At 45.7% G+C, this 23,967-nt stretch overlaps 1 pseudogene; it reads left to right on the top strand.

Moving 5' to 3' along the window:
* Nucleotides 1-228: 228 nt before the first annotated feature.
* LOC122213117 lies at nt 229-23,915 on the top strand (annotated as a pseudogene).
* Nucleotides 23,916-23,967: the final 52 nt, after the last annotated feature.

Raw genomic sequence — 23,967 nt, forward strand, 5'->3', positions numbered from 1 at the left:
AGCCCCGCCAGGCGCGCTCCTCCCCGCCTGGCCCCTCCCCTTAGGCGCGCTGCGCGCGGCGCCCGGGAGGCGAACGCGGGCTGAGCCCAGCGCAGGGGCCGCCCACCACCCAGCGCCCCGCGCCTCTCCCTGCCTGTGCGGCTGGCGGCGGCTCGCAGCCCCCGGCAACAGCCTCGGCAGCTTCGGCCGCGCCTGGAGAGGCGGCCGGCCGAGCCCAGGCTGGGAGACATGATACGTAGCGTCCTCCGGCTGCTCCTCGGCAGCTTCCTCCCCGAGCTGTGCGCCCGCGTGTGCCGGGCGCAGGAGCGAGCGGGGCACGGGCAGCTGGCTCAGCTGGGCTGCGTGGTAGTGCTGGCGCGGGGAGGGGGGCGTGCAGCCGCTCTGGGGGCCGCCTCGGAAGAGGCCAGCGAGGGCGCGGGGGTCCGGGACGCGTTCCCCACCCGAGCGCCCACGCCGAACTTCTGCCGGGGCTACTTCGATATCAGGGACGAGTGGGACCAGCCGTTCAATTGTTCCTCGGGCGACTTCATCTTCTGCTGAGGGACTTGTGACTTGCGGTTCTGCTGCACATTTTAAGAAGCGGCGACTGAACCAGAGCACCTGCACGGACTCTGACATTCCGCTGTGGCTCAACACCCGCAAGCCCCCCGCGCGCAAGGACGGCCCCCAGCACCACCCCACGAAGGACAAGACCAACCTGATCCTTTACATCATGTGCGGGGTGCTGGCCGTCATGCTTGTAGGCATCTTCACCAAGCTGGGGCTGGAGAAAGCGCACCGGCGGCAAAGGAAGCCAAGTCCAGGTAGGCTGCCTCCCCTCCAGGCGCCGCTCTCCCTCCTCTTCCCTCTCCACCTTTTCTTGGGCAATGGCGCTCCCCCCACCCCCCAACCCCCATCTCCGCTGGCGGAGATCGTCAGGGCAGCCAATTTCGGCTCCAAGCGCGGAGAAGGGGCGCTGGGCTCCGCACAGGTGTGGACTTGAGCGCGTGTGTGTATGTAGGGGGTGGTCTCTGCACCACCCCTCACCGTCTCGCTGCCCTTTCCCACCTAGGATTCAAGCGGATCTGAGACACACACAGCCCGGGAGCTCAGGGCCCCGGAGTCTTAGGTTTTGGCGAGGGGTCTACCCCTCGGATTCCAGATGCCAGCTTCTAGGTAAACAGGGCAGGCGGCCCGAAAAGGAAGGGCGGCATGTGTGAGGGAGGGAAGCAGTGTGTGCCGCCTGCAACACGTAAGGCTCGCGAAAACGAAGCGAGGGAGGTGGAGAGAGAGAGGGGAGGGCGAGAAGAAAAGCCTTGCCTGGAGCGGCCTCTTCTCTCTCTCCCTGAGCTGCCAGGTTCCTGGAATTGGGACCTTGGTTGCCTCCCCGCCACCCGGACCCCTGCCCGCTTTCCGCTGTCGCCACTTCTCCCTGCTGGGCTCCAGGGCCTCCTCCCTGTGCTGTGCCCCTTGCAGGGGTTGGTGAGGACTCCAATGTCGGGAGGCCCCCTCCTGCCCCCCTGATTCCTCAGCCTTCCCGGTTGCCTTATTCATTATGCAAGTCCCAGCGGGAGCGAGTTGTAGCAGATGGGAGAAGGCACTTTGGGGATTAATGGAGCGATTTTCCTTTTGCTTTTTAAAAAAGTGTCTAAATTGATTCGCACAACCCATAACTTTGGAGGCAGAGGGCGCAGCCACCGGGAAGCAGCCCCCAGACGCGATGCAGGTCAGGGTTGGCAGGAGGTCTGGGCGGGAGGGGTTGGAGAGCGACTGGCGGTCTTGGAACAACTGGATGGCTGGGCGCTAGCTAGCTGGATCTTGCCCATTGTGGGCAGCGGGGTCGCCATGTGTTCCCCCCCTCTACACACAGACACACACCCTCCCTACACCTCTGGCGGGGGCCCATGTGTGCTCGTGTGGACACAGGAACTCGGTGCGCCTGCCTAAAAAACCTGAACAAAGAGACCCACCCAAAATAGGCGAAGGAACATTAGCACCTCACTAGTAATTATTTTCTATTTATACGCAGAGTATCTGATGATTTTTTTCCCTCCAGAGGGGAGGGATTTGGGCCAAGAGGTGAGAAAATTCCTCTTGGTTTGGTTCAGCAGGGAGGTGTGGGTGGTTGTTGGGATCTTGAAGCACAAAAGTTAGCTTGGAGAGGATTCAGGAAACTCTGACCAACTGAGAGAGTAACACGCTGGCCCCGCCCACCTCCTGCATCCCCAAGATGCCCTGTCCCCAGCCCCACAGGCGGGAGTTTCACTTCCCCGCAGTCCCTGCCAGTCCCTGTAGTTTCCCTGGGGTCTGTGTTAAGGTGAAGGAAACTAGGGCGGCGGGACTGTGGCAGGCGACGAGTGTGGCCTTGGTAGGGAGAGAGTCCCCCAGGGATAGGTAGGCTGCCTTGCAGATTCGTATTAATTCCTCTGATGAAGTATCCACTGAGCCTTTCCCTTGCAAACCAGAGCTTCCAGGAGCCCTCCTGGGTGTTTGGGTGGGGGGTGAAGGAGGGTAGGAAAGGCAGGAGAAGGGGAGGTGGGAAGGTGGGAGCTGAGCTAAGGGTGGGCGGCTCCCTTTGGCCTGCAGAGGGGGAAGGTGATGTGTGATCTTCAGGCTCTGTGTGATCTGGGTATTCCTGTTGAGACAGAGCTCCACCGAAGACCTGAGGGCTCAGGAGGGAATCTTATTCCTGTCTTGCCACCTTGCAGCTCTGTCTGGAGAAAGAATCCCCCCAGCTTAGTTGGTTGCAGCCACTTCTTCAGGGACCACCAAAGGGCTGGTTGGGTGTTGAATATCGGGGCATCCACACCTCTGAAAGAGCCTGGACACAAGACTCTCCTGATACACAGTTTGGGAATTCCAGAATGCCATGGAAGTACATTCTCTTGAAGAGAAAGGATAGTTGATTTTTATTGGCAGTTTCCCATGTGTGGTTTACAACCCCAGCTGCTGTTTAGGACCACCTGGAGTGCTTTAAAAAACAAAGCAAAACAAAACAACCCTCTTGCTAGGGGCCCACCCCAGGCAATTTAGATCACAATTTCTAGGGTTGCTGAGTCTGTGTACTTCTGTAAAGCTCTCTAGGCTTTCCAATGTGTGGCCAGTTACTGTTACTGAAAAGGAAAGAACATTTGCCAGGCACTGCACTAGAGTGGTGTGTGTGTGTGCGTGTGTGTATGTGTGTGTATACACTGTGGTGCCTGTGTGTGTAAACACTCCTTTAGTGTGCATGACCACCTTAGGAGACAGGTGCTAATAGTTCCTGCTTATAGATGACAAAATCATGGCTCAGGTTGGGTGGCTTCTCCAAGGTCACCCAGTTAGTTATAAAACTGCAGTCCCCAGCCCCCTGATTTCAAGTGTGTTTTCAGTTTGAGTGAGCATTGGGTGGGGGTGGGCAGCTTCCTAGAATGCATATTCTTGTGTTCTGTCCAGAAAGGGAAACATTCCGGGTCAGTAACGGTCTGGGATGAGCCCCAGAAATCCACATGTAGCAGCCTCCCTGAATGGCTCCTCAAAAGTGGCCTACATGTTTAAGGAAGACTGTTCTTGAGTTTGGGACTATTTTACATTCTTGGAGATGGATGCATTAAATCCAATGCCACTCTCTTATTTGCATTTGCTTGTGTGTTTTCTGCACGTATTTCTGCTTTGAATATTTGTGTATTTGTGGTGCTGGGGGCTGCCCCCAGGACCGTCCAAATGCATGGTGCCCTGTGTATGCAATTAACCATTTCAAGTCCCAGCCACAGGTCAGGGGGTACCTGGGTGGCATACAGCAGCTACCTGAGAGCTTCCGGGTGAAATTACCATCTTGGCCACAGCCTCTTAATTAATTTTGTCTTGGGCTGTGCGGGTCCCTGAGATGAAGGGTTCATTCTCATTTCATCGGAAAGCAGCCCCACGTCACTGACTGCTCCTCGTGACCTGTGCACTTGAGGCATCCTAGAAGAGGCCTCCGTGATGTCGTTTTTCAGACCCAGAATCCTGGGCATGTTGGCTGCTCCCTTCTGGGCCGACTGGGACCTGAAAACAGGAGAAAGTCTCTAATTCCAGGAGCTGCGGGGGTCTTGCCCAAGATAATAGGAAGAACTTCACAGACCCTCATTCACCAGCCACAGTAGCGTTACATCCTGTCATATGTATCGGAACAAGTGACTGCAAACAGTGGCCGGCTCTGGTTACCCAACCACGTAGACAGTTTTGTTTGTCTGCAAGGTATTGCTATTTATGTATTCTTTTAAAAAAATTTTTTTTAATGTTTATTTCTTTTTGAGAGAGAGAGAGAGAGAGACAGAGCATGAGCAGGGCAGGGGCAGAGAGAGATAGGGAGACACAGAATCTGAACCAGGCTCTAGGCTCTGAGCTGTCAGCACAGAGCCCAACACAGGGCTCGAACCCAGGAATGGAGAGATCAAGACCTAGGCTGAAGTCAGAGGCCCAACCAACTGAGCCACCCAGGCACCACTATTTATGTATTCTTATTTTTAAGTTTCTCTCTCTCTCTCTCTCTCTCTCTCTCTCTCTCTTTTTACTGTGAAACATTTTACACATACAAAAGACAAAACTTGAAAGAAGGTAAAAATGTCTTTAGGGTTTTTCACTCCCGGTACGACTGCCATTGGGCCGGCTCATTCTCGGTTGTGGGGGGCTGTTCTGTGCATCGTAGGGTGTCTGGCAGCCTGCTTTGACTCCCCCCACTAGGTGCCAGTAGCACCCCCCTTACCACCCAGCTGTGACAGTTAAAAAAAATGTCCTCAGTCATAGCCACATGTCATCCAGGAGTAGAATCACCCCAGATGAGAGTTACTAATCTAGGCCACGCAGTTACGAGTATCTTGTCATATCCGCTTTAGCACCCACTCTGTATTTTCATTTGCTCTCTCCCTTTTTCCCTAAATACTTCAGCGTGGATCGCCTAAGAACAAGGACATTCTCCCACACAACACAATCCCAGGATCGTACTCAAGAAGCAGGACAAAAACTCTAATACCATCATATAGCCAATCACGGTAACATTCTCCTTGTCATGCCAGAAATGTCCTTTGGAGCTTGGGCTTCCAAACTCTGATCCAGTCAAGGCTCACTGCATCTGGGCTGTAAAATTTCTTCAGTGTCTGTTATGTATTGTGTTTGAAACCCAACTTAGAACCAAGGAGATTTCACATAGAAATCCCAATTTCTGACTTCTCTTGAGAAATTGGTAGAACCGACAACACCGGACGTGCGTTTTCCCAGGGAAGCTGTTGGTTGCCTCCAGGGGGTGACTTCCCTCTTTAGGAAGCTCTCAGGTTCTCCTCCGTCTCCACCCCCACCCAGTTCCCTTAGTGCTGGTCGGCCCAAAAGGGTGGGCCTTTTGGCCTGTGCGTGCCTTCAACTGATTAGACGAGGCCCACCTGAGTGATGGAAGGCCATCTACTCAGTCTGTTGAATGTCAGTGTTCATCTCATCCAAACACCCATTCTCAGAAGCATCCAGAATGACCTTTGACCCAATATTTGGGCACCCTGTGGCCCAGTCAAGTGGGCACTTAATAGTTACCATTATAGTTATTTTAGGAACTTACTACTCAGAGTGTGTCCTGTGGAGCAGCCTCATTTTCATGACCTGGGAGCTTGAGCAGAAGAATCTTATGCCCCGCCTCAGACTTACTGAAATAGAATCTGCATTTTCTCAAGGCCCCTAGGTAGCATGAATGCACATCGTTTGAGAAGCACCCAAACTATGTGCCACAAAAAGATGGCAAATCCTTGGGAATTTTTTGGTTTACAGCACATAGTTGGTGATTTCCATGGTCTTTTATTTATGAAGCTTTATGGACACGTATTTTCAGATGTTTTTTCTTATGTACCCTAATCCGTACGCATTTGTTGTGCTAATAAGTATGTGCGTGTACCAGTGAACAGTTATTAAGTACATTATAAAGCATACCTAAATACAAATTTTAAACTGAGCTGAAGGTGCAGTAAATATTATTTTAAAATTTGTTTGTAAGGGCAGTGACGTCATGCAATCATTAGCTAACATCAAAGCATGATGTATGTTGAGGAAGAAACTTACCATTAATAAACAGTCCATATTTTGAATATTTTACAGGAGAGTTTTGGTTATTCTTGGCTGACTTTGCTTTGATCTGAATAGAACATCATTGTTTGTAACCTTGTGACAAGCTAGCTGTTGAAGAGAAGGGGAGAGTCGATGCGATTGTTTTCTTGTGCTTCCTCTCTCAGTATTTTCTTCAGCCTGCGGTTATGTTATGGGGTGGGGAGGGGCGGTTTAAGCCTTGTGCCTGCTTAGTGATGGTTAGCCTCGCTAACCCTAGATAATGTATCTGCATATCTCCTCTTGGGGGGCACATAGCTGTAATATGGGCAACATACACCAATGATGGTCCGCTGCCAGTCACCGTTCTTGGTCTGAGCTTCCCAATTCTCACTGTCTGACGTGGGCATATCAAGTGAGGGTGCCAGCATCCATACACATATTGCATTGATTCCTCACTTTAACGACTAAAGACCATACACAGGAGTTCTCAGATTTCCTGTCCTTATGCCGAATCCTTTTATGTGGTGCGTAGAGTGAGTGGACTCTTCTTTGATGACTGATTTTCCAGGATATGGAGGAGGCCTCTTAAGAACTCTCATCTCAGTTGCATGTCCTGGGAAGGGCTGCCTTGGGGAAAAGGATCCTTGGCTTTTGGGCTGGGTTTTCAGGAATTTCAGCACTCTGGGGAAGCCCAGGGGATTTGCATAGAGTAGCGCTGACCAAGTTCATGGTAGCTGTCCTGATAACCTACTTTGTGAACCTCTTGAAAGCCTGAATAACATGGAATCTGGGGGGGGATTCCTTAGAGAAAGTGGTGAAAGCTATGACTTCTTGCTCGAGAAAAATGCACAAACAAAATTTCCACTCAGCTCCCGAGGGGTCCAGGGACCCCCTGAAGCTCATGATGAAGAACCTATTTAGAAGTGAAAAAGGCAAATCAGGTTTGGAGGGGCTTTCTTTACCTCAAACATTCCCTTTCCTGCAGCCTCCTTGAGTTTCAGACTCTGCTTACAGCACAGAGTGGGGAAGGAGGCTGAACTCTGATTTCATAGACACTCAGGTTTGTACCTCAGTTCCTGCAGTGATGCGCCGGGTGACCTTGAACAGTTTTTTAGCTCCATAAAACGGGTAGGATAATCCTCAGGGACCTGTGCAACACTCCCATGAAGCAAACCCTACACACACTGGGCACACAGAAAACACACATACACAGTTGTGGTCAGAAACACCCAAAGTGTCAGCAAATTCACACATACAACCAATACACTCACAGACATGAAACACAGATATGCACAGATACTCCCACAGGGACACATGTACCCGAGAGATACGGGTAATACAGTCACAGACACAGAGATTTGCACAGCAGATATATGCTCATTCAGAGACACAGATACAGATACACATGCATACAGATAAACACAAGAGGAAAATGATGAGGGAGCATAAAGCAAGCTGCCAGGCCTCATACCCCAGCCCCCACCCCCAGGTGGGCTATGTGTGATAGCCCTTGGGCACTCCTGGCTGCCCAAGAACAAAGCAAAAGGAAAAAAAAAATCCCAAATGGTTAACTGATAGAGATCATAGTCCTGCAGGGCTTGTCTCCATCTATTTACAAATATCTTAGTAAATCATGAGAAAAAGGCCATCGTAATCTCCAGAAACCTATGGACTTGGTTTCCTAGAGCCCCAGCATCATCCCTCCATAGTGATGTAGGAAACTAAGGTAGAAAGAAATGGGAGGTAGAACTAAATTTCCTTATAACCTGCAGCCCATTGGCTTGAGGCCAGCAGAATGAAACATCTCTCCCTCTGTCTTACTGCTAATGCTTTGCTAGAGGGCAAACAACCCTAGTTTGACAATAGCTAGGCAGCCAGTATCCTGGGAGTATTCTTTTTTTTTTTTTTTTTTCTTTTTTTTCTTGGGCGTCTTCTTTAGCGTATGAGTCTCATTGGAAGCTTCCCCTGGACTTGACCTCCTCCCAGCTCCATAGTATATAACTAGTCTCTCCTCATGGTGCCTGGGCAGCTCTTCAGCTAGGGCCACTGGTCCTGTCCCCATGCTTTAATGAAATCACCACCTTTTTTGCACCAAAGACGACTTCAAGAATTCTTTCCCCATGAACCCACTGTCACCCCAAAACCTCATCAGAAAACATGAAAACAACCAAGTAACAGGAAATTCATGTCCACAGTCAATATACCCACAGACACAGAACTCCGACTCACAGGTGCATGATGCAGATTACACACACACACACACACACACACACACACACACACACACTCACTCACTCCAGGACAGCTCTGGCACTCTAATGGAGGCCACTACAAGAAGAAGGGGTGCACAGACCCTGGTATGACCTGTCCCATCTAAGTTGTCATGGAAGGGGGCGTTTTCCTGGTTCCAACCCTGTGCTGGGCATGTGCCCCATGTCAGTGCCTTACCAAGGGTTGTGCCCAGGCCTGGATTCCAGAGAGTGGCCAGGGTAGGGTGGCCACAGGGACAGGGGCACAGGCTAGAGACAGGGTGCACTTAGATTGGGGGTGTTGCATGGGGCCAGGTCAAGTGAGGGAGACAGGCAAGTCTCTCCAGGATCCTTGGGGTGTGTCAAAGTGGGCTGTGCCTTCTCCCACCACAATAATAGCACTAATGGCATCATCAGGACTAGTATATGACAGCATTATCATGACCACAGAGATGAATGACCGGCAGCCTGAGGTGCAGGAGCCGGGCTGTGACCTTGCCCTCTGGTTTGGCCTCAGCTTCTGTACAGGCTGACCTGGACAAAGCGGGCTATGGGGCCAAGCATCTTTGTGGCCCCTGCTCTCTCTGGAGTCTCCACGCCCCAGCTTCCCACTCTCCCAACATCCCCTCCCAGACCCAAGTCAGCAGGGAGCCTTTTCTCAGCCTGGGTCCAGCCTTCCCCTTGAGGGCTCCGAGCCTGATTCCTCATCCGTGCAAGGGATTACAGATGGTACTGCCACTGGGTCCCGAGAGGTGATGTCCGCAAAGGCAAAGGCGTGGCACAGGTCTGAAATTGGAGGGAACTGTGGTTTTCACCTTTGTTGCCTTTAACAGCTGTGCAACTTTTAAGGCACCAGACTGGGAAGACACATGCCCCAGGGAGGTGATGGCGCTGATATCCACTAGTGCTCAGCATGTGACTTCCTCTTGTCCTCAGCACAGTTCTGGACACAGGCATGGACACTCCCATTTTACTGAAGGAAACCAGTCCAGGGTCACACAGCTGGTAAGCAGCACACTGGATCTCAAACTCTAGGTTCCTGGCCCTGCCCCAGGGGCCATGAAGGACTCCCCAGATGGGAGGCTGACATTGGCTTTGGGGACACTTCCTCACCTCCATGAATGATCTCACTTGTTCAAGGCCCCCCAGACTCTGTCCACTGCCTCTTCTTTCCCAGGTCCCTGCTCCAGTTATAATCAGGGTGACCCTGGCCATCCTTCTTGGAATTCCCTAGGCCTCCTTATTGTCAGGGCCTCTCTCCCATTCACTTTTGGGCCAGTCGGACTCCACCCCCTCTGTTGCTGGCCTCTCCTTGTATAACCAGGACAGCCCAACCCTGGGGCTCTTGAGGCAGGCAGCAGGATCTAAAGGGAATGTAACGCTCTTGGTTTTTCACTCCTGTTTTGTTTTGGTTTTGGTTGTTTTGTATGGTTTCTTTATATTTAGGCTGGAGCCCTTGCTTTGCTATTTTAGCAGTGCCAGAGTGGTTCCTTTTACAATAAATTTATGTAAAAATAAAAGTGAGGGGATTTAGAGCAATGATTTTCAGTTGGGGAATCACTGAGTCAATCATGCAGAGAAACTATTTAGGAAGCTCAGCTCAGGACAGAGCCCGGGAGAGATGATTACAGTAGGTTTGCCTAGTCACCTGGGTCCCTGGCCCCTGCCCACCTGCTTGGCCTTCCCTGGCCAGCACACCTGGTGTTGCCAACAATCTGGGTGTTGTCCCGGGTCCCCCAGGAGAGAAGCTGATGAACTGTTTCTCTTAAAATGCTCTCATTCCTGGAGATTGCAGGAGATCCCTTGTGAGTCAGCTGGATCCAACCCCCCGCCCCTGCATCCCCCGTAAGGTTCATAATGTACAGCCCATGCCAACAGGTAGGAGGGTCACACAGATAAGTGACAGATCTACCACTGTTTGTGGTGTTAAAATGTCTAGGTCAATTAGAGATGATTTGGGGACCAGACAGTCTTCTCACACCAACATTCCAGGATATTCTAGGCCAGGAGACATTCTAGATTACAATTTTATTTTGCTCCTATCATTCAGTTCAAATATAGCTCTTTTGCTTTGGGATTTCTTGACTCCTATTCTACTTGTAGAGGAGCTTCTCAATTTCTAAACATACGGGAATTTCTAGTTTCCTCTTTATTAGTGATTTCTAGCACATTCTATCACTGAAACATGTTTTGTGTGATTTCCTTCCTCTGAAATCATTTCATTCCTCTGAAATTTCCCTTATGGCCATAATAAATAGGGTGAATGTTTGTTTGTAACCGTATCCTCTGTGCCTGAAGTGAATGTGTCCTCTACAGTGTTATGTCCATGTGGACACGTATATGGATCTAGCTGTGGGATTCAGATGGTTTGCTATCAAGATGTCTACCTTATGGATGTTCTATCTGTTTTGACTGAGAGAGGGTTAAACCTTACTGTCTGCGTGTGCATTTGATTGTTCTTGCAGCTGTGTCCTCCTTTGCTTTCTCTGTTGTTCAGCTATTGCCCATGGGAGATGGGAGTTCAGAAAGGAAGGAGAGGGCACTCAGAAGAGGTGACAGGGAGCTGGGTTGGGAGGGCCCAGAAACCAGAAGGTCGGCCAAGTTTCCAGAGAGGACCTGTCGTTGGGATGGCATGTGGTGGTGCATGTCGTGGGATGGCATGTGGGATGGCAGGTGAGGGCAGCTGATTGGTTGAGAGAGAGTATCAAGGCTTTGGGTTGCTAAGGCAACACCCAGACAGGTGAGGGCTTGGAAGAAGAAGGATCTTCCTCTGCTCCACCTGCTCCTGAGAGTCCACTTAACCTGCTGTTTATGTCCTGCTTACCTCGTGATTTACTGACCTGCTGACCTACTAACCTGTCTGAAGCCTCCCCCCACCCCTCTTGTACTTGATCTGATCCTGGTCCTGTCCCTGACCCCCTTCTTCTCCTGACACACCCCTTCCCTAACCCACCCCCTTTTTATACTCTTCCCCCATCCCCAATTACCACCCCTCCCCCCTTTCCCACCCCTCCCCACTCCTCCCTTGCACACCTACACCCCATCCTCTGTCTCCACCTCCCGCCTGGAACCCTGGAGTCCCCTTAAAGGACCAGGACAGGAAGATGCAGAGGCTGTTTTTCTGGCTCCTTGTGCTTGGGTGTCCTGGTTACCCAAACACAAATGTGAGTAAACATGGGACATCGGTGGATTCTTCCTTCCTATCGGGTTCTTTCACACTGTGGTTAAACAACAGCTTCTCTATGGGGCTTTTGATGGGAACTTCAGAAGAACTTCATTTCTTCCTGAAGACTGAGGACCACAGGGCAGGTTTCTCCACCAGCCTGAAGTGGTTGTGGCCACAGCTGTCCGCATCAAATTCTGGGTCCTGTCTGTGCTGCTTGGTCCAAAAAGAGCAGTGGTGACAGGATGTAAACCCGATCATAGTAGGTTTATAGTGTCAAGAAGGAAGGATTTGTGAAGATACTAAAAGCTATTGAGCTGATTGACTTAAATAGGTGTTTCTATGATGTGTGAATTATTTCATTAAAGTTGTTTTTAAAAATGTCAAGAAATCTTATTTAATAGGAACTATGGATATTAGACCGGCTCCTGGAAGCCCTGTTAAGATCCTGCTTCAAGCTTTGTAAGCTTAGGGTCCATCTTATATGTAGTTTGTTTTCCTATCAGCACATTGTTCGTATTTGTGAAGTTTGGTAGCCCTGGGAACAGAGGTAACTGGAGCATTGGTGTTGGTACAGAGTGTTAAAAAGTGAAATGTCTTTGGGCTCTGTGCTTCCTGGTTTGTTGACTTCTAGCAACTTCTGAGTCAGCCCTTTGCCTCGGGTCTTGGAGGCTGTCCCCCGGGACTCTGTGTCCAACTGTGTTGATGGGAGCCTCATAAGCCCAGCAGAAACTAAGTGGCTGCATCTTGCTTGGACATTTATGATAGGAAAATCACAAGGAGCGACACGATCCGGAAGTGAATGAATTGTTGTCCTTATTTTAGCTAAGTATGTGCGGAGTGTTGATTTACTCAAAGCAAGGAGGGTTCTGAATGTCCTTAGGATTGTCCAAATATAATGAAACACCTGGTTCCCAGTGTGACTATTTCACTCTATCATTGAAAAGCAAAACTTGTACCCCTAGGAGAGTGAGAGAGGCAGACAGACAGACAGACAGAGAACACCATAGAGATAAGTAGATTTCTTTAGATTGGCATGTACCAGATCCTTAGAGCGGGATCTGGAAAGTCCCAGTAGTCAGGAATAACCCTTGCATTGAGGCAGAATCATTCTACACGAATGCCTCCCATCTAAATAGAATCGATTCTGTTTCTTTTGAGACTATGAAGGAGGAAAATTCTTGATCATCTTTATGAGAAATTTCCCCTGGTACCTAGGCTGCCTCTCACAGATTGGCTCGGCTCTCTCTCCCTACCTCATCTCTGAATTCTTCCACCAACTAACTTGTCTTGCATTTCCCACTTCCACCTACTCATGGCCGTTGACTGTGAGAACCTAGTGTTACTGGCCTCATTGGATCTAATCTAGTTCAGCGTCACCTACTGATATCAGCTGCCAGAGGCACCAAGAGTGCCCACAGCCGAAGATGTTTTGCCTTCGTGACAAGATGGCCTCTGTCTTTGGTGCATTTGAGCCCCATGACCAACCATTGTGCTGACAGCTACTGCTTTCTTTCAGACAGTGGCTAGTCAAAGACGGTGAATGTGTATTTCCCACCATTACACATTTTTGTGATCTCATCTCTGAGAGCTGAAGATGAAAATGTTATAGATTTCAGAGGCTACTTTCTAGACAGGTTTCTTTGCACAAAATTAAGCTTGGTATGTGAATTAGTATGAATTGCATTGCGAGTGTTTTGCTCCTAAAATGCTTCTAAGTCCAGTTTTTGTAGAATGAGATGTGTACCACTGTTTTGGTTTACCATACCCAGGAATTTTGTATTATTTGAGAGATCCATTTCCAGAATTGCTCTTGATTGATTTTGGCACAATACCATGAAATAGAAACATGAATTCCTTTCATTGGGCTATTTGAAGATGCGTGTTAAGGTAACTTAAAATCCCACAGATATTATCAAAATATACATGATCACCTGATGATGCAAATCTTTATGTACCTCAGAAATCTGACATTTTGAGCTGTGATTCAGAATCAAAGTGAACATTGAAAGAAAATATCAAAAAGTGAACCATAATGTGCAATTTATTTTCTTGGAAAAATAATCCCATATTATTATAATAGCAGTTGCCTGTCTCTCTCAGATATATCCATATCTGTAAACATCTTTCTCTAGAACAATCTCATTTGTATCTCTAGTACATTTTGTGTTTTTATTTCCTTCCATTCTTCCATGAATTTGGGGCACAGTTTGGAGATATTCCAAAGGATTTTATCCAGGTACTTCGTGAATGTACACTAGCAGTCATTGACTTCTTATCTACTATAAATTTGCATTTTCTTAATTTTTCTATTTTACATTGGCTTACAAATTCTTACTATTAAAACACAGTTGTAATATGTCAGCAAAATGAAATTTCTCAGTGTTGTCTTTTACATCTTTCCTACAGCTTCAGGGTTGTGTAATTTGTATAGGGTAACAACACCTTTTTAAAGAATACAGTTCGTTGATATTTGACATATGTAAGCAGCAATGGAACCATGACCACAAGATAGCAAACACAGTCATCACCCCCACAAGTTTGTTCCTGCTCCTTTGTAAGCCATCTGTCCTCTTGATCCTGTATGAGGAGACATTTGTGAGGTGTGCTTATAACCTCCTGGAGGCTGGTAAAGGGTTTATAAAGATGATTCTTTGCGACAGATAGATTGTAAACATCTTTAAGATTCCTCATCATCTCTGATATTATTTCAGCCTGTCCATATTTTGCCTGACCATTTCCCTCTTGACTCTGATGTGTTTGAAATTCTTTGGAAACATAACATTATTACTGCCTCCATGGGAACTTGTGCTTGTCTAATTTACCCCTGGAGAACTGTTTTTGTTGTGAGTATACTGAAGTATACTTATAGATAGACTTGTAATCATGAGTAAGCAGAAAATTTTAAAGTCACTGGACCTTTTATATGCACTCAGTATTACAGATATCCCTCTAATATATTCAATTTTCATTATCATTTAGATCAAAGTACGTTAAAATTTCTGTAGAAATGTCTTCTTTGCCCTATATGGACTTTTTTTTTTTAATTCAACTGTAATTAACATACAGTGTAATATCAGTTTCAGATGTTCCATATGATTCAGTGATTTCATGCATTTCTCAGTGCTCATCACAGATACACTCTTGATCTACTTCACCTCTTTCACCCATCCCCCCACCTGACTCCCCTCTAATCCATGTCTTCTTGAGAAGGTTGTTGTTTAATCTCATTTTTTTCGTCATTCTTCAACTGAGAACTTTTTGCTCTTGATGTCTAGTGTGAGTCATTTGTGGTCCGAGAACCTGTTTCCTATGATTTCGTTTACTTTGTTCAGATCTCTCTGTGACGTCTCAAGTACCGGCTACACTTTTATAATGTCTTTAGGGAATGACTCTGGTCAAGGAAGCACTTTTTGCACTTTGTGGAAACGTTTGTTGTCATTTCTGTTGTTGCTTGTTTGTTTTCTCTAGCCATCTCCCACTTCCTTTCTGATTTGAAAATCTTTGTTGGTGGTGATGTGGGAAAAATCATAGGATCTGATTTGATAGAATTGTTTGTCAGTTCAGGAAATTGCCAACTGCAGGAGACATTTCTCCGGTGTTTCTGGTGAGTCAGAGGCATCTTTTAGTCTAAAGATTTTACCTTTACTTTTATTTTGTCTGAAACTCCCAAATAATTTGTGGTTGTGGACTTTATGATGGCTGTTGGACTTGACAAAAAAGAATTGCAAGTAAATGGTGCATTGGTTATTAATTTAAAATAAGTCTGCCATTTCCATTATTGAAGATTAGTGGTTTGGTGTCTGTTTAATAGAATGGAACAGAGCTTTTGGTAAAAAATAAGATATCTACCCTAATTCTCTTCCTTAGAAATGGTTGTTGAAATATCAGCAAGTAGAAAGGAAATGTTTTTTATAGCTTATTCTACCTCTAAGTTTTTAGTATGCTAGGCCATGGCTACATTTTTCTAGGGTGTTTCCTGACGCAGAGGAAATAAAAACAAAATTAAACTATTGGGGCTACATCAAAATAGATCGCTCCTGTTCAGTGATGGAAACAATCAACAAAACTGGAAAGCAACTTACTAAATGGGAGATGATATTTGCAAATGACCTGGCTGGTAAAGTGTTAGTATCCAAAATACCTGAATAAACTATACAACTCAACAGCCAGAAAACAAATAATACAATTTACAAATGGGCCAAAGTCACAAACAGACATTGCCATGAAGAAGACATTCAGATGGCCAACAGACACATGAAAAGATGTTCAACATCATTCATGGTCAGGGAAATGCAAATCAAAACTACCATGTGATATCACTTTACACCTGTCAGAACGGCTATAATCAATAAGACAGGGAAAAAAAACTAGTGTTGGTGAGGATGTGGAGAAAATGGAACCCTCATGCACTTTTGCTGGGAATGCAAATTGCTATTGCCATTTTAAAAAACAGTATGGAATTTCCTCAGATAATTGAAAATAGAACTAATTTGTGATGCAGCAATTGCACTACTGGGTATCTACCCAAAGAATACAAAAGAAAAAAAAAACCCACTACTTCTAAAGGATATATGCATCCCTGTGGTGGATAAGTTTAGGAATCCCCTGGGCTTACACCAATGGGTTAACAAGGCACAAAGAAATACAGTCAATATAATGCTCACACCCGAATTTGGGTAAACCAGATTGGCACTCCAAGAATAGGGGGGTGCAAAGACATCCTGAGAATAGGGAGGCGCAATGGTGCCAGGAATAGGGAGGTACAAGGGCACCCCACAATAGGGAGGGGTGCTGAACCCCCCAGAATAGAGAGAGAGAGGCAAAGTCCTGAAATAGAAATGGCACAAAGGTGCCCAATACACAGGAATAACAAGATTAGATATTCAGGGTGAAAGCACCCCAAATTTAGTTCTATAGCAGAAAGCTGCTTTTATAGGAGAATAGGGCCAGGTTAGGTAAATTGGTGAATTGGACTTTGGACCACTGCACCTCACCTCACGCAAAGCAGCCCAGAGCGAGATGGTTAACAAAAGAAAAGGTGGCTTATCAACCTTGAGATTATTCCCCCTATCTGTCTTATCCCCTAGGCTGGCAAAGATAAACAGGCATGGCGCCTCCTGTCTGCTGTTAACAACCATTTACCCAACTGCCGGGCGCCTGGATTTTGTTTTATATTGACCCAAACCCCAAACACTGTATATCTTCAAAATCCCCTTTCCCCCCTCACATCCACAAGTTACTGTTCCTAGTTTCTTTGTCTCTTTGTACACCCCCATCACGTTTGCAAGGCTTCTGATCTGAATAAATACGGGGCAAGGACGCTTATTCGGGGCTCTTGTCTTTTTCCTGGACATTAGCCATCTCTTGTTTGAATCCTGCGTCTGGCCAAATTTTGCTGGCCAAAAGAGAATTTTAGACTTAGAGTCTATGACACACCCCTATGTTTACTGCAGCATTATTTACAATAGCCAAATTGTGGTAGCAGCCCAAGTGTCCATCCAAAGATAAATGGATGAAGAAGAGGTGATATATACGTTAACAGGCACACGCATGCGCATGCACACACACACGCACACACACACACACCCTAGAATATTACTCAGCCATAAAAAGGAATGACCTCTTGCCATGTGCAACAACATGGATTGATATAGAGGATATACTGCTAAGTGAAAGATAAATACCATATGATTTCACTCATGTGGAATTTAGGAAACAGAACAAATGAGCAAAGGCGGGGGGGGGGGAAGAGAGAGACGAACCAAGGAAACAGATTCCTAACTTTAGAGAACAAAGTGATGGGTTACCAGGGGAGGTGGGTGGGGGGGATGGGAGAAATAGGTGATGGGGATTAAAGAGTACACTTACCATGATGAGCCCTGAGTAATGGACAGCATTGTTGAATCCCAATATGTACATCCAAATCAAATGTAACACTGTATACTAACTATACTAGAATTGCAACACTTAAAAAAATAATTTATTTTGCTGAACCACACCTTTATTATAATACCACATTGGATGATGATTTTGACTTTTTTGTCATGAAATATACTTTTATAAAAAAAATATTGTTTCTACATCAAATTTAATTTTACTTATCCCTCTTCTAGAAAAAGAGTGGAGTATATGAAGGTAAGATTTCAGGCTTCTATTTTCCTTATAATCTATTCTTTTTAAATCTCTTAAAATATTCAAAACCCTGACGTGGGGCTCAGTCTCACAAACCATGAGATCATGACCTGAGCCAAAATCAAGGGTTGGATGCTCAACCGACTGAGCCACCCAGGTGCCCTGTAATCTTTTCTTAATACAGCTGTTCACTGTGGTTTCTAATTCCGCTAGAAGTAAAGACATTGACTTATCAGGTCTAGTTAGCCCCTTAACTAGTTAGCCCCTTAGCCTCCTTGTTTGCATCCTAAGTGACAACACAGACTGAGTTGCCACCAACTGAGACAGGTGACCAAGTAGAGGAAAAAATCAGACAATTAGAGAGAAGCAGATGAGTTTAACTCGGTCAGAAGTGTTTAAGAATCCAGTGGCAGGAGTATTCTGGCATGACCTACCTACTGGGGGAAGTGTACAGATCAAGGCACTCTCTGAGCCTGTCAAGAAGCTCAAGGCTTAGAGAAGAGGTCAGATATTGCCAGGCCACGTGTGTGTCACTAGAGAGGTTTAAAACATGTGTTATGAGTCCTGGGTGGAGAGAGCCTCTAATGCCAGTGGAGAGTGAGGGTAAGTGAACAAGATGCCAAATGGGGCCAATAGATTATGTATGGGCTTCACGGACTGTGCTGGTTAAGTGACCCGGCACATAGTGGGTCCTCAAATGCTGGTGTTGCTATGGGGAATACAGCACTGCTGGTATAGAGAAGGGTGACCTCAGGGCAGCAGAGCTCTCACATTGTACAAATAGAAGGTAAGCTTGCAGTTTGGGACTGAACGATAGAATTCAATGCCTGTCAGAAGATTCTGGAGTACTGAGCCCTGTTCTAGGTGCTGTCCTTGTGCTATCCACGTGTAAGTTGAGTATTTCCTACATGGTGTTTACCAGTGATGCAGGTGGTAACTTTTGCATCTTGGGCTTTCACCATCTTGTGATTTGGGGAGTTATCCAGGGTTCTAGCTACTAAGTAGTAAAGCTGAGATTTTACCCAACTGTGTTTGATTCCACGGCCATATACACCTGAGTGAGCATCCCACTCCGGTTCTCATGGACGGGACCCTGTGGAGCAGCAGAAAGACATTGGAGGCCTCTGAGTGCCAAACAAATGACATTTAGAATAATTTCTCTCTCAGTATTTGTTTAAATGTTTATTTACTTATTTTGAGAGAGTGTGTGCACGAGTGGTGGAGGGGCAGAGAGAGAGAGGGAGAGAGAGAGAATCCCAAGCAGCCTCCATGCTTTCAGTACAGAGCCTCACATGGGGCTCAATCTCACCAACCGTGAGATCATGACCTGAGCCAAAATCAACTGATTAGGCACCCAGGCGCCCGCCTCTCTTGTTATTGTTGTTATTGTTATTGTTATTGTTATCTATCTATTTAAAGGATTTATTTATTTTTGAGAGAGAGTGAGAGTGCAAGTGAGGAGTGGGCAGAGGGAGAGGAGGACAGAAGATCTGAAGCAGGCTCTGTGTTGACAGCAGTGAGCCTGATATGGGGCTTGAACTCGTGAGTGGTAAGATGATGGATCTCAACTGACTGAGTTGGATCTCAACTGACTGAGTCACCCAGGTGCCTCTTTCATTATTTTTAAAGTGTGAGTGAAAATGGGGGAAAACCTTGAATAAATTAGGTGGATTATTTTTTCTTTTTGACTTTTGTTTTTAAAGTAATTGCACTGATTTGTTTATTTGATCACGAAGGACAGAATACAAGTATGTAGGATACTTGGTTTTTCTCCATTTCTCCTCTGGTGAGGTCAGAGCAGTTTGAACTGTTCATATATTCTAAGAATAATGATGCTTAATGATGGGATATTAGGGGACACCTGGGTGGCTCAGTCGGTTGTGTATCTGACTTTTGATTTTGGCTCAGGAAATGATCGCAGGGTCATGGGATTGAGTCCTGCCTCAGACTCCACACTGATCCTGGAATATGCTTAAGATTCTCTCTCTCTCCCTACCCTTCACCCACTCATGTGTTCTCTCTCTCTAAAAGAAAAAAGAAAGAGGAGAGAGAGAGAGGGAGAGAGAGAGAGGAAGAAGGAGAGAATGAGACAAAGAAAAATAAAATGCCATTAACTAAAACTTGCTTTCTTCAGGGACCACAGTAATGCCAAATGTTATATGTGACCACAGTGCCAGATCATGTGCCTTTGCTATTGACACAATGGGTAATGTGATTTTACTGGTTTTGGTACTAACCTTAAGAGATTGCTGGTTTTTTTTTTTTTTGTTTGTTTGTTTTTTTGTGGTTAATTTAAGCTCAATTTTCTGAAAAGATTAAATACTACATGAAGGAAAATGCAAAATGTGCAGAAAAAATATCCCTTTGTGAACAGAAGGTATAACCATCCCCCCCACCATTTTCTTTTCATTTTCATGATTTCACCTGGAATTGTGTTCACTTCTGGTTCACTGATTTTGGCATCTCCTCTTTCATCCTGGTGTCCCATTTCATTCCATTCTATACCAGGCTCAATTCAAAGCAATCATCACATATGTAAAATACTACATTCTTTATTTCTATAGTGACTTACCCACCAGAGATAGTGTAATTAATATTTTTGTCAGTGTAATTAATATTTTTGAATTCTGAATCCTTTATTACATATTTGTGTAGATCAACAGAGCAAAGAAATGTGGCAAAATAAGCTTCCCTCTTACGAAGCACATAGATGTAAAATAAAAATCCCTTCTTTGTCCTGGGTGCCTGGGTGGCTCAGTCGGTTAAACATCCAACTCTTGGTTTCAGCTCAGGTCATGGTCTCATGGTTTGTGAGTTTCAGCCCTGCATCGGGCTTCTTGCTGACTTTGGGGAGCCTGCTTGGGATTCTCTCCCTCTGCCTCTCTCTGCCCTTCCCCTGCTCACTTGCTCTGTCTCTCAAAAAATAAATTAAAAAAACGTATTAAAGTCCCTTCTTTGTCCTTTAAAAATGGAAATAAAAGTAATGAGTAAGTATTCCTGATGACTATGTGTTTTGTTGAAGAATAACAGTGAGACACTTGAGCGCACTAATGAATTTTTTAATAACATCATTCCAAGTGTGCATGCTTCGTTGCAATCTGAGAGAAATCAGAATGCCAAGAATCGGGGCTTCCTGAGTTACCATAATTTGATGTTTGCGCCCTTTTGGTCATTGGGTGAATTTAGCCCCTCAACCTTCCATGCTGTTCACTGCTGTTTCAAGCAATAACACCACAGTACTTCTTTTATTTAGGAGTTAGGCAGAATTTGTTTTCATAAGCCTGGCTTAATTTTTGTATCATTCAGTGCTGCCGGGAGAGAGCACTAGAGGTTTCTTGCCATGTTGAACAGTTCTGTTCCTCCTAATGCAGAGCAGAGAATTTTGAAACAGAATCTGGTGACAATATTTTTCTTCCATAAAGAAAAGTCATTCATTGGAGCTGTTTGGCTTGAAAGATTTTACACTTTCTTCGATTTCTCATCGTCATCCAGTCACAGTTCCATTGTCTGGAAACCAAGATAGTTGCTCTGAAACATTTACACCTTCTACTGTTCTCTTCATCCTTCGTTTCTTTATGTGTCTGGCTTTTCTCTTTGGCCCAAACTGGATCAACTGTTTTTAATGATACAGGGACCGACAGAGCACATTCTATTGACAATGCTTCTTTGTGACACATTATCCTGTGTTTGTTTGGAAAGTGTAGTACACATTTTGTTTCTATCCTACTTGCAAATTGGGGAAGGGAAAAATCTACAAAGAACTTGAAAGGTGCTATTTTAGTAAACACTTCAGAAGTTTCAGAAGTAAATTCCCTCTATTTCCTGCAGGATTTCCATTGTACACTTTAGCTTTGAAGAAAAACCAATCTTTCATGTCTTAGAATATTTGATTTATATGTTATCTACTGAGTGATCTTCTTCTTGGGAAGAACTCACTAGAGAGGATGTTTTGCTCAGGTTCACCTCTCCCTTAATGAAGTTCATACCAGCGAAGTGAAATTGAAGTCTGAAGAACAGGAAGTGAAATCGAAGTCTGAAGAAACAGCCTGTGCAGAAAAAAAATGCTCAGCTTAAGATCCACAAGAATCAGGTAAAAAAATTTACTATCAAATGTTATATAAATCAGAAATGAGCATCATTACTTCCTTTTTAAGTTTTTCTTCTTTAACTGTGGTAAAATACTTGCATTAGAAAGTTTCCCATCATAAACATTTAAGTGTACGTTTTAGTAGTGGTAAGTACATTCGTGTTCTTCTATAGTCATTCCACACCTTTCTCAAATCTGTCTTCAAGTCAGGAGATATGAGTGCACGCGTCAAGGATTCGGTGCAGGGAGTCTTGATGTCTCGTAAACATAACGTGGAAGAGGTGTTGCTTGGAGGGAAGAAAACCGCACTTGGTAGAATGAGTTTGGTTTGGGAAAGCAAAAAGTGGCTTCCTGCCTTGGGAATCCTGTCCTTTCTCCTCTCCCCCCTCATGGCCACACTCATGGTAACAGGTGCACACACCCAAGTACACTGTTTTATGCTGGATAGGCAGCAAAAGGGAACTGGGGGACAGCTGTGATGCACTTAGGTGTGTGAAAGGGGCAAAGGATGCCAAATGGGACACGCTGAAGAAGAATGTAGACGTTCATGATGGAATGTGGGGACAAAGAAGCTCACAGAAGAGTAAGACTTTTAGGAGTTAATTGTTACAAACACCATTGTAAGAACAGATGTGTCAGACAGTGGGGATCATTTTCCTTCTTTGAGCACATTTAACACCAACCATACTTTTACCATGGTAATCAGTAAAGAATTGTGTTTCTCCCTTCTGCCTTGATTTCTGTGATCTGCACCTTCCTGCACTTTGTGGAAACCCCAGGGTTCATTTTCATTGTCCTTTACATTTCAGTCCCATTGTAGCAACATGAGTGCCATGTGTATATACATTTTTTGTTAAACTCTAGACATTGGGTAGGAAATATTGGGAGGAGAATTCAGGTGTACTAGGATGGTATCTTGCTGCAGATGAGATGGGAGTTTATGTCTGGTAGGAGATCAGGGGTGCCAGCATTACTGAGTCCTGTGAACTCAGTTTTCCTTCCTTTCTCTCTTTTCCCTTGCCTTGCCTTGCCTTGCCTTGCCTTGCCTTGCCTTGCCTTGCCTTCCCTTCCCCGCATTCCTTTTCCAGGAGACAGTATTCTGAACGTGGGCAATTCACATCATTTTCTTTTTGTCAGTGTATTTTGCATTCTTCTCAACTGGTGTCTTTGAGGCAGATGGCAGGAGTTCCCTCGTGAAGTGTAGAGATGTCCAGTAGGTCATTGTACAGTGTTAATGACACCATGTCCAAGAAAGATGTCTCTATGGCAATGTCATGGCCCGAGCCTTGATTGAGAGTTTAGGGCTCTTGGGAGAAATCAGACAAGTCAGGAACCCCTGCATCATCCTTATGTGTTTAGTTGTGATGAGTAGGTCAGGCTTGGTTTTGTACATTGAAAAGAAATACACTTGTGCAGTCCCAATCACAAGAGCCTGAGTGCATCTCGTGTGGGCTTTTTATATTTATGTGATGTGTTGATGAGTGGGAATAGAGAGCTGTGAAGAGAAGCTCAGAGTTGCCAAAGACTTGCCAGCACACTAGAGTTTGACTTTGTTTAGTCCCTTAATGGGGGGCATCAATGCTTTCCCCTGATTGTGTTTGTGGATCTGTGCGTTTATGGGGAAGGGGAGAGGGCACATTTGAGGCCTGCCTTCAGATTTCAGGGAGGGAAGAAAGGCCGAATTTCACATGGGCTACCAGGTAATGTATGTTTCTTTCCCCTCTAGGAAGCTGGGACTGAAAGAATGGGAGCAGCTGGAAGGGGAGAAGCAGCTGTCAGCTGCAGAAGAGAAAGTGAAATTAGCTGCAGAAGAGCTACCGAACTACAAGGGAGTTCAGCTCCTACCAGCAGCTCACAGGAAGCCCATTGTATTACTTTGAAACGTTGTACCAAGTAGCACACAAATATACACAAACATTCAGGAGACATGTATTCGTATAGAGACTTCAAAAGAAGTGTGACATTTTCCAGATGCTAAGTTAAAAATATGAATCTAAACAAGTCACTAAAGATTTCCTGATCCCTGATGCTGGCCAGACTATGTGGAAATGTGGTTCCCGAACATGTTTCTGGAGGTGCTGGAAATGATTACAAACCTCAGGAAGCAGTTTGGTGGAGGACGAATCACATCGACAAGTATGACCATCCCATTTTAGAGACCCACTTGTTGTAACCATGAGGAAAACAATAAGGATACAAGGAAAAGAAGATTTGAACTTTATTTTTATTGTTATTTTTTAATGTTTGTTTATTTTTGAGAGAGAGAGGTAGAGTGCGAGTGGGGAGGGGCAGAGAAAGAGAGAGGGAGA

Source organism: Panthera leo, chromosome A2 (genome assembly GCF_018350215.1).
Source record: "Panthera leo isolate Ple1 chromosome A2, P.leo_Ple1_pat1.1, whole genome shotgun sequence".
Lineage (NCBI taxonomy): Eukaryota > Metazoa > Chordata > Mammalia > Carnivora > Felidae > Panthera > Panthera leo.